General features: G+C 39.5%; 1 protein-coding gene across 4 annotated transcripts in view; it reads right to left on the bottom strand.

Moving 5' to 3' along the window:
• LOC117290982 (autism susceptibility gene 2 protein-like) overlaps window positions 1–10496 on the bottom strand; it is a 58295-nt gene extending 47799 nt beyond the window's left edge. For all 4 annotated transcript variants that reach the window (XM_033772575.1, XM_033772576.1, XM_033772577.1 and 1 more), the window contains exon 1: window positions 10357–10496. The gene's annotated coding sequence lies outside the window, so the exon portion shown is untranslated. The remainder of the gene's footprint in view (window positions 1–10356) is intronic.
• Between the last annotated feature and the right edge of the window lie 6177 nt (window positions 10497–16673).

Below are 16673 nucleotides of genomic sequence, written 5' to 3'. Positions count from 1 at the left end.
GGCTGGCAATGAATGCGTAACTGTTGATCTAGTTGGACAGGGGATGTGGGCTGCATTACGGGAACAGCTAACGTAAACAGTGACAGTCACGACTCGTGGGCATTGCATACACTCACCGGCAAGATCCAGTTGCATTTGACATTTTCAGGGACTCAACTGTATACACACAAGTGATGGGATATCATTTCAGCCTACAGTCAGACTCCGGGGCAACATGGCCGCCAATTGAATCCAAAGTCTCTTTCAGGCCTTTCTTCATCTTATTCTTCGTCTTGGTAAATTTAGCGTTGTGTTACAAAATTGCTTTTGGTGGCAAAAGGGACAACGAGCAACGCTGAGGGAGAGAATGTATTACCTTTTGTTATTTTCTTTTTTTAAGTAAAGACAATTTTCAGCAGAAGGTCAAAAAACAAACATTGAGTTGTCAGCATGAACAAAAATTCATCTATTCTGAATTATTAGAATGTTTTTCTAATATACTCAAAGGCATCAATTCGCCTTTTCAGTCTAAAATTGGCAAGATCTCTTTTGTCAATTTCCCGCCCCTTCAAATAATAAAGTGAGACTCTTTGTACGTTTGGCAAATGAAATGCGAGCACATGAGTAATGGGGAAGGAAATTGCTTATTTGTAGCGATGTTATTTCAGCAATTAGAAAATAAATCCAGGGGAAATGTCAATTACCCAGTACTTTTATCAAATTATGTGCGAGGGATTCTATATAGACTGGATCCCATCAATAATTTAGATTTATCTGAGTATTGACAGGGGAGTGGCTAGGGAGGTCTTTTCCCAATATAATTAAAAGGGTGCTTGTCCTTTCAGCAACTCAACACAAATTAATGGTCAGGGTTTCCAGACAAATTTTCTTGATGAAAGGTGTAGATAATGACACACTAGAAATTCTGCCTTGCAGTTTCAATGTATTCAAAACAACTCAATAACAACCCTTAAAGTGAGTAGCCAACCGAACAAAATATTAGCAGTGCGAAAATTATACCTTCAAAATCCCCAAAGCCACAAACTAAAAACCATTCCAGAGCAAAAACAAATTCCTTTCAAGTGACACCAACTGCAAAATTACCATTTTGCTATCGATAGTTATGATCCAAATAGTTACACCTATGAAAATGGCGGCCATTTTGAATGGCATCTCTGATTGGGTGGTCACAGCACACCAAGAAATTATTGTTTGGTAACACAGAATCTGTTAAACAATCGGGATGTGGCAAAGAAAATTAAACATTGAAGTTTCTATTTCAGACTTGGCTCTCTCTGATTTCTAATGTAATGCAGCTTATACATTGGAAATAATTCTGTTTTTCAAAATGTTGAACCGTTTGTCTGTTGCACTTGCAGGTGATTGAAACAACATGCACCCATCAGCGAGATACACGTTGGATTTGACAACAATGAATAGATGGGGGTTGGGGTGCAGACACTAAGATAAAATAGGAAAAATTATGGTGAGAACATTTTATTTAGCTTTGTATCCACTCCAGGTGGTCGTGGTTTATCAGAGAACAAGGAAGGGTTACATTTCCATGACAAGAAAACCTTTTGGACATCAAGCAACAAGTTGCGGTAAACATCTAATTTCCCGCTCATCAGCACAATGCATGACTGACGCATCCACCCATCTCATCTACCCACGCTTATCTAACAAGCTCATAATTATCTTCCATTCAGTTCATTTTAACGAAGCCTACAGGTACATGAAAATTAAATATAATAGCCAGGCATGCGTACAATTAAATTGTCTTCGGCGTCGAGTAGACGGACAGATTAATGTGATGAATTCACGAAATTAGGTGGAATTTAGTTTTGTGGATAGCCAATTTAAAAGGGATTAGCCGAGCTTCAGAGGAACAATGTATAGTTTCATAGTGTCCTTAAAATATTGAATTAGAATTGATTGATTGATTGATTGTCTATAATATCCGAGTACATTACTTCGTAGAATATCGTGAGAATTATCATTATTATTTCATACACATGAAATGTAAATGATTTCACGGGTCTGTTCGTGAGTCATTGTACATTTCACGTATAAACTTAATGACTATATTCATATCAGATAAATTCAATTATATAAAGTCAACCACCAGCTGTGTGGCTTGACAAACAGAACAGACCCTCCATATCACCCTGTCCGTTTGAATTGAAACATAAAATTAGGCGCTACATAGCAAATAATAAAGGTCAAAGCTTTGCCTACATGTAATGAGAGAGAGTGACTCAAATGAAAAGAAAATAAAGCCTTGCAACTTGATGTTTACTTTTTTTTTTCTTTTTTTTTTTTTTTTTTTTCTCATACATCCCCGTCTGGCACTGTCTCTCAAAAACCCTGAATAGAACCGATGTGATGAGGGTGTCAGCAAATATCTGATTATGTGTTCTCCTTTGACGACTGACCAGGTGAAGACGAGGCCCCTCAACCCGCCGTTAACCAGCTGTCAGGCCAGCTCATCAAAACGCGGCAGCCAAACGTGCCGGGCATTATTAAAGACCCCCGAAAATGTATTTGCCATGCTCGGGACAAGCACTCCAAAAGAATCAACTGTTTGAACTCCGTTTAACGGTAAACACTAGAGCGTGAATCAATATGTACAGTACAGTGGGAAATCAATGCTAACAATGTGGCTGGCAAGAGGCACTTTAGCCCATCCAATAGAGGTATAATCACAGCAGAAAATAACCCAGACTGACGTGGACAGTCTTTGTTTTGAATAATCCATGCTGTGGTTAGACTTTAAGCTATTGACCACTAAAGGGAAGGAGGGGGGGGTGTTGGAGGAGAGGGGGGGAGAACAGATAACGGGATTGGAATGCTATTCTATTCAGACTGTTTTAGAAGGAGTTGGCCAAGTGGAGAGTATGGACAAGTCTTGCAGTTATGCCGGTAAGGACTTGAGATGCTCATCAAAAGAGCCCCTGAAATTGGAAATAAGGAGAGCTGAAGAATCTCGTTTCGAGGATAGTCAAGTTGTTCAGGAAATTGAAACCTGCGTCGGAGTGTGTGCACGGTCGCGGTGCCCGGTGTGCTGATCGTTAACCCAATCATGAGCGTGGCCAAAGCAAACATGTTAATGGAACACTACTGCATTAGAGCACTCGAGCCAGTGGGAGAAATCACATCTCGATTGTGTGCACAGCACTCCAGGGCCCACTTCTTAGCCGAGGGACGGGAAGTGTTGTGAACACACCGACGAGAAATGGGGTGCTGTATAAACCTACGGGCAATCGCCCTGGCCACAACCGACCCCCCCCCCCCCCAACATACGTACACAAAAAACCTGCAACAAAGAAAAACGGAATGAAAGGAGTCTTAATCAGGGCCCAGCCGACCGTGCGTAGAATTTCACGCCCAACCTCCCCGCCATATGTCGTTATAATACACAAGTCCCATGTGTGATTAAGCCTCGGAGCAAGAATAAAAAGCCTACTGACAAAATGCCATGGTAACCTTGTAGTCACACCAGTGGTTGTAAATTTACTCTCTATTGTGGTGACATGATGACTAATACTAGACTGCTTCAGATGTTAAGGACAAGGATAGTTGGTATCCATCGTGTAACATTTGAATTAGAAGATTCACACAAGATTAAGACTGGAATAGTCACTGTTGGTTTTAAATAGTAACTTTGTTTCTAGTCTCTTACCAAGTTAACTTAAGAGACTTGACAAAGCGGATGGCTTCATAGCAGAATAGTTTAGTTATCTTAAAAGGTTTTAAACAAGTATTTAAAGTTCTGAAATTGACGAAAGTGAGATTAAGAATCAAGTACACAGTGTATAAATGTATACATTGCACGACAACTAACATGACAAATAACATGAATACAATGTTTAGCACCTGCACACAATCAACATGAATGTTGTTTTGGCGGCCCATTGCCAATGTAACCATAGCTGTACACAAATACATGATACAGTGATGAATATAAAAGTCCTTACCCTTATCCTTAGACAAGACACAACGTACTAATGTAATCCAAGCTGTAGTTTCTTCATTCCAAAATAACCCAAGTAACTCATTGATCCAGTTGACATTACTCACCGTTGACTAAAGCAATTCACACCACTGAGCCACCTCAATCCACATAAACCCCCCCAACAAATGCAAGACAGGGATTGCAGAGCGCCAACGACGTCACCTCCCAAAACCAAAACCCAGAAGTCCCACACTAATGGCTACCAACAAAGCCCCCACTCCATGGCTAAGTACACACCTAGGGGAACTGTGTTGGTGAGCAAAACCCACTGTACATGTACCTCACCCATTCTGCCCAGATTATTCAAATGCCCCGTCGCCCTTTGTGCTTCCTATAACACCCCCCCCCCCATGCCAGGAGGATTTCGAGCGTAAAAATCCATCTGAATGGGAGAGTGGAAAAACAGAGTTGGGATAATCTGTCTGAAATTGGGTCAAAACCTTGTTAGCGGGACGTCCCTAGAGAGTGGAGCAGAGAGAGAGACAAGTCTACTGATAGCTGCTCTGGCCCTGTTTTTTCCACACTCCCTTAAGGTACGCCGATACTACACAATCCAGAGGCATTTATTTGAACAGTATTGAGGGCATTCAGTTCATAACCTCTTACAAATAAGACATCTCCTTGTGGGTCTGAAAGTCTTATTCTCTGTAAACTCCTATCATTTCCATCAGATTGAATACGGTTTACCTTGCTGACAAACCTCACTGTGGAGTTCTTGCGGACTGCAGGGATGTAAGGATCAAACGCTTTACTGCCGAGTGAGCTACACCCTTCTCAGACTACATTGCATTATCTACACACAGATGTATGACACAGTTTTGGGGGCTTATATAGGCCGGTGTGTGCCAGACTTTACAGTAGAACAAGATCGTTCATTCCGCTTTTTAAAGTTGGAATCAATATCTCAAGCTTTGCAAGATGCAGTGAAAAGCTCAGATAGATATTTTTTCTGATTCTTTAGATAGTTTTGAAGGGTAATCCAATGCTATCTATCTTCAACACAATGCGTCTCTCATTGCATAACCAACTCTATAAACAGGGTACCAAACAAGTATGACCCAAAAAAGTGGCAACACTATAATATATTTTTAGTCAGTGCTCAGTTCAACCACCATGGTTTAAAGGCAGTGGACAATATTGGTAATTACTCAAAATAATTATTAGCAGAAAACATTATTTGGTAACAAGTAATGGGGAGCTGTTGATAGTATAAAACACTGTGACAAATGGCTCCCTCTGAAGTAACATAGTTTTCAAGAAAGAAGTAATTTTCTACGAATTTGATTTCGAGACCTCAGATTTAGCATAATATGAGGTCTCGAAATCAAGCATCTGAAAGCACACAACTTCGTGTGACAAGGGTGTTTTTCTTTCAATATTATCTCGCAACTTCAACGACCGATTGAGCTAAAATTTTCACAGGTTTGTTATTTTATGCATATGTTGAGATACACCAAGTGAGAAGACTGGTCTTTGACAATTACCAATAGTGTCCACTGCCTTTAACAGTGTTAAAACTGAAGGGAATATGCAACAAATAATGATTTGTAAAAGGAGTTTCAAAACAATTAAAATAAGCACAAAACAAAACTGTTTTTGAAATTTTCACCTTCAATTATGGAGAAGATTTTTATAAGATTTGTTTATATTCCCACTGCTTTAATAAGGAGAGAGTTGTAAGCCAAAAAAGTGGTTGAACGGCTACTGGGAGATCAAATTGTCTGCGATACTGAGGTATATCCCATGGTGAATTCTAGTCTGGTTAAGCTTTGAAAGAACACATTTCTCATCATCAGTCTCCCCCCACTGGGAGATATGACAACCAAGGTGTTGAGAATCGACAAGGCTGCTTCAAGAGAAGGCTGGAGGAAAGGTGACGAAGCCTTGCACGGGAGCTAGTTTAACCTCCCTCTTACAAATGTTAAACAAATCTCCAATCTCCTTGGGACACAGGCAGCGGAATTGAATTCTACAAGATTTTTTTGTTTTCCTTGAAATGCTGATGCTTTTTGGGGATGGTGCAGTAATGGTGTCTGGGGGAGTACACTCTGCTAAAGGCCAGTTTAAAAACCACAGCTTGGGGTTTTAGCTCTGGTTTAGGCTTTTATTAACCCTAACTTAGGTCCATCAGCCACCTGTTTCTAGTCCAATATTTAAAGTCTACATTTTCAACATTGCTGTCAGAGCTTGTATCGAAAAGACATTTTGTTTTGTAAACAGGACTCCTTTACAAAGAAACCTGTGGTGGATTTCACAAAGAGTTAAGACTAGTCTTATCTCGAGTAAAACTAGTCTTATCTCGAGTTAAGACTAGTCTTATCTCGAGTTAAGACTAGTCTTATCTCGAGTTAAGACTAGTCTTATCTCGAGTTAAGACAAGTTACTCATCCTAACTTAGGACTAGCCATAGGTTTTTAATATCTCCTAGAACTAGTCCTAAGTTGGGACTAGTCCTAACTCTTTGTGGAATCGACCCCTGGCCTATTAACAAAACTACCTGTGAACCTTTTTATATCAAGTACTTATCTATGACACCAAATGGCAACATCAGGCAGTTCTTGAGAAAAAAAAGTAAAATGGCATTATAAGTGAAGACACCTGAAAGATCAGCCTTTATATCATTGTGACGTGATGTCTTAAACAGGCATTACTTGAAAAATAATATAGTTACCATTTTGATGAGCCAATAAACCCCGTTTTGAGTTTTGGCAGAAAGTGCAAGCCATGGGACTCCTTATGCATATCAGGGCCCCCATTCAGGAAGGTGGCAATAAAAGTGAAACAAATTTTCAGACAAACGATTATTTCCATGTTACAGTTTTCTGTTTTACACCATCTACACCGGTGGGCCTCAAACCCCACTAATCAACTTGTTATCTTTTTTTATATCAACAGTCAAGAACCCAAATCAATATGTAATATGAGTTAAATTAGTCTCTTTGTGTTTACACTGTTGTTGTTGTGAAGCCGGTTCAGCTGTTACACCAACAGCATCTGCTTGACTTTTCTAGTTTTAATGTTTCGAAGAGATAATTTAAAGATAGGGTCATCGTTTGGTTAAGGACATCATATAAAGCTGATTTTTACGACAAAATGTACAGAAAGACACAATTTAAGTCACCTGTTTTTAGCTTCACTTGAATAAACTGTCTCCTCACAAACAAAAAATGTCAGTGTTTTCATCAAAGCATGTTAGATCTATCCGTGTTTTAATAGTGTCTGTAACTTCACCCAAGGAAGGGCGAGGCTAAATGAAAAGTGAATTGTATTGAATTGAATGATCATAAAACTTCCATCATTCGTAAAATATAAAATAAAATAAAAAGGAATTATGAAAGTTAACTCAAACAAAACGTATCAGTTAAACGATACCAGATGCAACACTTTTCACATGAAATGTTTTTACCAAACAGACTTCCAGCTGATGAACAGTTTCCAAAGATTTACTGAACAAAAAGGAATACATTGCATTGTAATTCCGAGACCAAGCATACAAGCGTTAACAAGTGCTTTCATGAATTATGGATAGCGTCAATTTTAATTCAGTTTAACAGTTTTACATACAACCCTCATAGATGTACACAAAAACAGAGTCCATTCAACCATTCAACCATGGATGATGGATCTTTACTGACTCCGTCTGCCGGTTTTCCATGTAATAATAATAATAATAATAATAATAATAATAAGACTTGTAATGCGCACATATCCACCCTGCTGGGTGTTCAAGGCGCAGTAAAACCAAAAACAAAACAAAAACAAAACAAAAACAAAACACAACACAAAGAAAAAACAGACACAATAAAATTAGTCATTGAAAAAGGTGGTCATGTTAGTCATGTAAAGGTTACGCAGAATCCAAAGTAGCCCATGTTTACTTCAAATAGGCTTAAATGCATCCCCCACTAGACAACAACAGGAACACCTAAAACTTAATAAAGAGTCTCACCCCCTACCTCCAAATTGGGAATTCAACCATGGCTGGTATTTTTAATGAGCGATGTGGACACGCTCCAACAAATCCACATACAAAATCCGTTTAATCCTTTTCTGGATAAAGCTAGAGTTTTATTTGTGTGGAAAAGCTGGGGGTTTTAAAAGCCATCAACAGTAAACAGCCCTCATAAATCAGTGAGTACGAACACCCTCAGGCTGTTGTTAACACCACTTCAAACCAGCATGATAACCCACACCACAAAAGGACTCAAAAGGATTGCTATTGCAATTGCTTGTCAACAACCTTCCCCCCCCCTTCTGAAAAAAAAAGAAACCCCACATTATACTCTTATGGGAAACAGACTTCCTTCACCAGTCACAGACACAATAAACCTCCTTATTAAATTGGAAGACATAAACATGTACGTAAGAAAACCCACACATTCTAACAAGAAGCACAGCAAGTACACTCTTCACTGATTGTTCCCTTTGACAAGATGGTCCTAATAGGGGACCAAGTCTCCCCATGGAGGCAGGACAGCCCGATGGAGGCTGGCAACCCCCATGGAGGCAGGGACAGCCCCATTGCTTCTAGAGCAAACAGACTTATCTTTTTGTACAATTAACTGTGAAGCCACAAAACTTACAGAAGAAGCTAAATTGAGATGATTCTAACAAACAAAAAGCTTGTCGCTCAAAATTACTTACAAACCGTCAAACGTCATTCCTTAAGAATGGGGATTATAAGGAAATCATTACAAGTGTTTCTACCATAAACACTAAATGTACTCTTCAGTCTGGGACCGTCAGCGTAAGGTGGCCATCTTATAATAACAGGTTCCCTTTACTCAAATACAATTACACCTTTCAAAACATGTAAAGGGCACCAGACTATTCTGGCTACTGATTAGATGAAAACTATGTCAGCCTTTTTTTTCATTGAAGAAATCAAAACGGGTTTCAATCAACTCTGACCTTTTGGTAAAGCGCTATTTTGCATTAAACAAAAATCCGACCAAGAACATGTGGTCTCTTTTAAATGACATAAAGACACGCTTCATTTCAAAAATAGAAACAAACGAAATGTTACAAATACTTATTTCACTTTCTGAAAAACAGTCACATTTTCTTTCTTCTCAAAAATCCAAGCAAAAACCTTTGGCATCTACTCTAACCGTTTTCCTCAGGGCCATAACATTTCACTGCACAAAAGAGATAAGCCGCCTTACAAACCTTCCCAAAAAACAACCTGACAAAGAAAGTGATCTTGACCACTCTCACCACAAGAGGGCAGTATAATAAGGCCACCATGAATGGATTAATGTGCATGTAGATAAATTCCCTATACATGAATCCACTAGGGCCCTCTGCTACTACTGCATTTACACTATACACAAACCAGACATAATACAGTTATCTCTAAACCACACTGCAGTTATATACAGCCTTAATCAGTTACTCAATTAGGAGTGCATTAAGAGCACAGCCAGTGTTTATTGATTTTAATGCCTTGGCTTAATTTGATTACAATGGCCCCTAATTGAGCAATTAGGTGACCAGACTTATAAGGCTGGCATTCACTCAGTGGATCTTACCACTCTGGGAAGCAGGGGTGTTGTTTGGGTAGGGGGCGAGGTGTTGACTGAGTGTAAGACCCACATAGCATCCCAGTCAGAAAACAACAACAGTTTAACTACCATATATACCTCAATGGTTATACTACATAACTATAGACAATTACTGCGATAATCTCAACATATCAGAATCTTGCAAGTTGCAAACCAAAATGGACGTTAAATTTAAATTTAAGAAACGTACACAACATGTACGACAGATAGACTCAGAAACTACAACGAGCAAACAAATAATACATGGGCTCCGTTGATGATACACTTTTCATTTTTTTTTAACAGAAAATTTATCTTGTGCAGCAGTCAGTGGAGGTTGAGGAACACATAGCGTTTGTAAAAAGTGACAAATCCTTGTGAGAACATCTCTCATGTCTCAAGACATAAACAACTGCTGCAAGAATAAATACTAAAGATACAATTACCCTCTGACGTACATTTCAATCGATGACAAGAATGCCACTCTCATCCAAAATTTTAAATTGTCAGATTTTCTTAGAATTCCACAGAGGAACCATCTCATCAACGCATTGAAAATTATCCTGTAGAAAGATTTCTTTTGAATGATTGACACTGAATCTCTTTTCTCAAGTCAATACAGAGCTTTCCACTAACCCCCTGGTTCGATCACCTAGATGACTGAGTAGGCATAGATACATGTGCATTTTACTGGAATGTTAAACATGGCTGAACAGTTTGTATGTAACTAGACTCCAACCATAGCACCAGACACAAACAAACACCCACCCAACAACTAAACACCATTCAACGAGAGAGAGAAGAAAAAAAAGACCTTACCTTCAGAATCCGAGCGGACAAAAGTCGCACAAAATAAGAATCCTGCACAAACAGTATGATCCAATACCCCAGATAAAATAAATAATCCTTACGGGGTTGACTGGGGGGTGGCAATGGATAAATGGGTAGAGTTAAGACGTTCTAACTACCACCGCTGAAAGCTTTGTATACAACTGAGTGCTGTGTTGAGATAGGGTCTCTGGTAGCTACGTTGAGCTGGGGTAACACACGTTGTCAATGCGGTGAATAACACAGTCAGGAGTCTTTGTATAAAACAGCTACTTATTCAAAAACACGGTGAATGGTTTGTGTATATCCACCAGCTACTCCCAGATATCCAGCGACTGGTTGTGGTATAAAACAGTTGTTAATGTGTGGAGGATTGTCAATGAGGAGTCTAGTACCAGCACGTTGTCAACCTCACTGGTTGGATTGGTTCCAATGATGGCATAAATTCAGTCTAGTCCTTCAGGATTCTTTCCATTGATTCGTACTGGATGGGCCCGTTAGCGTACACTGCAGTGGGGGTACTAGCTTTACAAAAAGCCACGTCTCTTTTCATTCACTGCACCGGCTGCGGTGACTACACACAATGTATGGCAGATGCAGTATCCATTTCTTCTGCTCATAATACAAGTATTCAAGCTTTGAGTCCACAAGGCACAGCATGCATCACACACACATAACACACGTCGTCGTTGGGGCCCCAGTCAGCGATCATCAGCATACATCCAGCACCGACGCCGTTCGCTGATCCATATGACCCAGTCTTCAGCTTTGAATCAGCCAAACGACACACCTGATAATGCTGGCTGTAGCAACTAATTAAACCAGTCCTCACGCAGCCCCGGCGTTGATATTCACTCCTGGGTCTTGCCGACACCTTGGGAGCTGTGTGGTGTTGACACAGAGAGTGGGAGGCAATAGCAATGCATCAACAGAGCCCCTCTGCACAGTCAAGGCGTCCTGGTCGTGGCATATTAAAGGCACAAAGTGGGAGGAGTCCTTAGGATGTTTTCCTACTGCTATTGACAAAGGGGCAAGCGGAGTGGCTGCCATGCATGGCCCTAGTGCTTATCAAATGGAGCAGAAACTCCAGCAGTCTCTTTATGTCTTCATCAGGGCTTTCAATGAGAGGAATGGAGACTATGTACACATGCACATAAACTCATTGCACAGGAATTAAAGGGCAAATGTATATAGAAGGGAGCCAAGCACTAATGGAGCAACCACAATATTACACCATTCAATAACTGCGTTTATACAAGGCGATAGCAAACAGATTGTCCAATTACAGTACGTAGTCGGCACTAAAAACCAAAAGCTTCAATATTTCTATTGAATTGTAACAGAACAGATGGCTTTTCACGATGAAATGTTTTCATTATTTCCCTAAATAGGTTTCAAGTCAACCATAACACGTCCACCAAGTGGAAAATCAACTCTTTCAGGCAATGAGGGTTGAGATAAATCTCTGAATATTCTCTCCATTATAGATGAAAGGGAAAAAATGATAATTGTGTATGACAAAAATGTCGGTGACAGTGGCTGAGAAAGCTGGGATTGGTTGTTAATAACTTGAGCCAGCAACTGGGGAAGGTTGACTGCACTGGAACTAATCTGATTAAATCCCAAACTCAGTAGATCTGTGCAAGGCCAAGTGAGTGTAATCAGTAAATTATGTTAACCAAAAGAGATTTGGTTTGATCGGAATTCATCGGTCTAATGGGTAAATGGTTAGGCAGTGTGCGGACATGACGTAAAGGACAACCAAACACCAGGGGGAGTTCGACACTGGGCCAGGCAGGTGGCCACAGCCTTGCTCTAAATTATTAAATGTGAAGTTTAAAAGTGCAAATGAAACAGTTTTCCTGTCCCTCTTTTTAGAAATAAAAATGTACATATTTTGTACAAAAAACAGCCCCAGATTTGTAAGAGGATTTTAAATCAGGGGTTTTCAATGATAAGTCATTGTGAATAATCAAGCTTTCAAAATGATTTAGTTCGTTTTAAAATAAGTTAATTCGTTCTCTTAAGAAAATTTGAAGTACATCCACGACAATTTTTTTTTAAGTTAACAAAATAACTGGACTAACTGTTCTCATTAAAAGAATTTGGTTGAAATGTTAATAATTTTCCCCTCTGATGCTTAACTGAGACGAGTAAAAAGAGACGTCAGATGTTTCTAAGATGGCATCGGCTGATAACCACCTCTGGCATTCTACCACTACCAAGAACATCTTTTATTTCTTTTATTTCAAAAATTCTACATGAGCCAAAACTTTTCAATCTTCTAGCCTTTAAAATGATCATGTTGGGTACAAGGGTCTTTAAGAAAAATGTGAGATAGTTGAAGCTGCATGATGATACGTGGCATTACGTTTTAAAATAATAATATCTATCCTCCAAAATAAGAAAATACAAACTCACAAAAATTGTGCCGAATCAGCCAGCTAAATCAAATTACAAAAATTCTGAATCTGTCTTTATTTTTATCCCTTCTTCTGTCTATCAGAAATCCTCAACCCAAAGCATATTCAACGGACTCAAATAAAAACCCATCACGCTGATAACAGCAATCCCATTTCCTGTTTCAAATTCCCAAGCTCCTTGCCCTGACGGAAAATAACCTGCACTTTCTATTCATGCGGCGACTTTAATGCAACTCACGCTATTGTAGCTCATAATAATACGCACTGATTTACTGGTTTACTCTTATTGGATTGTCAATTTCTTTCTTCTTTGTCATATTTTTTTCTTCTTCGAGGAGTCTGTTCGTTTCTTTCAGTGGGAGAAATCTTAGTGATACTCCTGGTAGGATAGTAACTCCTTAGGCTACATGGGTTACAAATGATGCCCCTACCCTACAGGGAAACCTCTTAGAACCTTCAAAAGAAAAACATCATTTCTCGCATAAAAACACTCTGCAACCATTGTTAAAGGTCTGCTCAGTAAAGAGCCACAGCTAAAGACAGACGCTGGCAACACAAAAAAAAAAAAAAAAATCTGAAATGAATAGAGTTTACCTGGAGGCGGGTAGGGCATTAGTGCAATGCCCTGCGCTTGTTTTAAAGTTAAAACTGTGATATTACTGAGGGAGGGGGGGGGGGGGGGGGGTAACCGGCGCTAATAAAAGCTCCCATCAGCACCAAAGCATAAGAGACGCCTAAGAGGGACACGCTTTTTATCCCTTATCTCCTTCGGCTCCCACTTGCTACATTAGGTCTGGTACCCTATCCACACATGCCCTGCCTAACTGAGTCCAGGTTTGTCACCAACGCCGGGATGAGAAATATACAAAACTGCTGGAGGCTGCTTTGCTGGAGCGGATGTGTTCATATAGGCTTATTAATCACCCACAGCATCAAATGAGGAATTATTTGTTAAGGCTAGGCAAGACTAAAAAGCCTCCCCCCCCCCCCCCTTCATTGAGGAAATGCCCCGTAAGCTTGCAATCAGAGATGCGGACAAGAGATAAGCATTTTTTCTCCCCCTTTCTTGTCGGTCGGTTTGTCGGTCGGTTAATGAGTATTGTCGTTGCACTACATGCATCGATACTTGCAGGTCTTATTTGTATTAGTTTTAAGCTATCTACCTATTCAGCTTTTAAATGGATGTTTGATGCGCATCAGTTGATGGGAATGGGTCAATAGAAACCATGGCGTTAAGAAGTGTGTCCTAACTGTCGAGGTTGATTTGAAATGAAGTGATCTACAACGGAATTGCCCCGCTGTTCTACCCAACGACATCCTGTGCCAACATTTCCACCTTCATGAATATCCTACATAGAGTTAGGTGTAAAGTTGTAAACACGCTTTTGTTTTAAGTTAACAAAACTTTCACTTTGGGAAATTGTTTTAAGTTAACAAAACTTTCACGCAAAGATTCCACAGAAACAAAACTCTCAGCCCAATTCATACCGACTTTTTTTGATAACATGTCTAATTCAAATTAGGCAGCAGTAACCTCCTACAAATCAAGACATTTTATAACCACAATTGAATTTCTTTTTTCCAAGTAGGAATTTGTTTCACTGCTTAGATTGTTAATTTTGAAACTGTAAACAAATACCGGTATACATTTTCCATTTGTAAAAAAAAAAATACTAAAAAAAATGAGCACGCCATTTTCTGCTTTAAATAATCAATTATGTTGATGTGGCATACACTGTACATAATAAGACAACCAATTATCGCCATGGCAGCAGCTTTATCAAATGACAGAAACCTTGACTTCATTCCCTACACATACAATGATAGTGATACCAAATCTTCTCATTATACCAACAGGAACTGACAATTTCCCTTCCTGCGTAAGTCAGTTGGTTCCATTTTCCTAAAATGGAAGACAAACAAAATGGCCACACCAAAACTCTGGGACCAATTCCATAGCCCAGCTTTACGGTAAGCAACAGTCTGTGCCAGCAAATAAATTGCAAAAGCATCAGCGTACAATTCACAGGTTTACAAAAAAAAATAAGGCAGCTGCAGCTCGAGCGTTCAGCATGGATTTCAACTGTTACGTCATTCATTTTCAAACGTAAGCACAAGAGCATGCCTTTTTGTGTGCTGACGTTTAGCAGCGTTATGAAATGGAAACTTGCACAGTAAGCTCAAAATCGCTGTTAAGCAGCTACAAAACTAGGCCCAGATCTTTTAAAGTACTGATTCATGCATACTTGATCTGCAATCTCCCAGTTGTTTAACTCTCCAACCATTAGTTCCCATCCCTTTAAAGCGTCGCATGCAAACCAGACTAGACGTTTTCCTCGTAATCCCATCGCTAATTTCCATCTCTTACTCCCATAGCAAATTCTCCCATCCCTAACTCCTACTGCTAACTCCAATCGCTAACTCACATCACTAACTCCCATCGCTAACTCCCATCGCTAACTCCCATCGCTAATTTCCATCAATAACTCCTATCATTAATTTTGACTTAATTGTTATGCATGAGCCAAGAGTCCATCTTAATGAGCAAAACGAGAGCCTTAGACCAAGTGTTTAAAAATAACCACACAAAATCTAGTAGAATATAGAACCGCAGGTGATAGCCCAACACAAAATGGAGAGGCATTGAAACGAACGACGACAGAGTTCCTAGAGTTACGTCAGCTATAATTTCCCCCAGTGATCCATCAGGCAGAAGCTCAAGTCACATGCCCAAGAGGTAGATCTATTCTTGAGGGGAGGTCGCTACAGATCACTGAAGGTGTGAAAAGAGTTCACCAATCAGTGACCTGCTCTGCTCATACCAATACCCCTCCCTCCTTTAACTCATTGCCAATACCAATGAATGTTTAGAAGAATATCACCCCCTCGTTCTCTCTCGATAAGTGGTCTCTTTTCTTTATGGAATGCTGGTCATGGCCTCTGTTTGTTTTAAATTCAGATTATACCTCCACGAAGAAGCTGACAAACAAACAAACCCTACATCTGTCAGATCACGCTCACTCTAGTGGAGTGTAGCCAGTTGTTTATATCTCAACTATTGCAAGTTCTTAAAAAAAAAATATATAAAAAACTACTTGAACTAAATGTAAACTTTGAACTAGATTAAGGACTTCAACTACAATCAACTGTAGTTAGGATTCAAGCCAATTTCAGATGTTCATGTGATATGCAACTTAAAGGCAAAGATTTGGAACCATCCGATTGCTCTAATCCTATAAAAAGGTGTTAGCGCAAAAAAAAATGTGCAGTGGTAATGTAACTGGAATACACAATCTGAGAAATATTTCAGGCAGAAATGTTTCTCAGATAGAACTATTTGTTAATCCCTCAGCCTTTAAGGGCAGTGGACACTATTGGTAATTACTCAAAATAATTATTAGCATAAAACCTTTCTTGGTGACGAGTAATGGGGAGAGGTTGATGGTATAACACATTGTGAGAAACGGCTCCCTCTGAAGTGCCATAGTTTTCGAGAAAGAAGTAATTTTCCACGAATTTGATTTCGAGACCTCAAGTTTAGAACTTGAGGTCTCGAAATCAACCATCTAATCGCACACAACTTCGTGTTGCAAGGGTTATTTTCCTTTCATTATTATCTCGCAACTTTGATGACCGATTGAGCTCAAATTTTCACAGGTTAGTTATTTTATGCATATGTTGAGATACACCAAGTGAGAAGGCTAGTCTTTGACAATTACCAATAGTGTCCACTGCCTTTAAAAGGTGCATTTAAAGCCATTGGACCCTTTCGGTACAGAAAAAAAAAAAAATCACAGATTTACAAATAATTTACAGGGTTTACAGAAAGTAATGGTGAAAGACTTCTCTTGAAATATTAGTCCAAGAAATGCTTTACTTTTTGAG

The sequence above is a fragment of the Asterias rubens genome, chromosome 5 (genome assembly GCF_902459465.1).
Source record: "Asterias rubens chromosome 5, eAstRub1.3, whole genome shotgun sequence".
Taxonomy (NCBI): Eukaryota; Metazoa; Echinodermata; class Asteroidea; order Forcipulatida; family Asteriidae; genus Asterias; species Asterias rubens.
The sequence above is the reverse complement of the archived record's forward strand: the minus strand, read 5'-3'. Positions and strand labels throughout refer to the sequence as shown.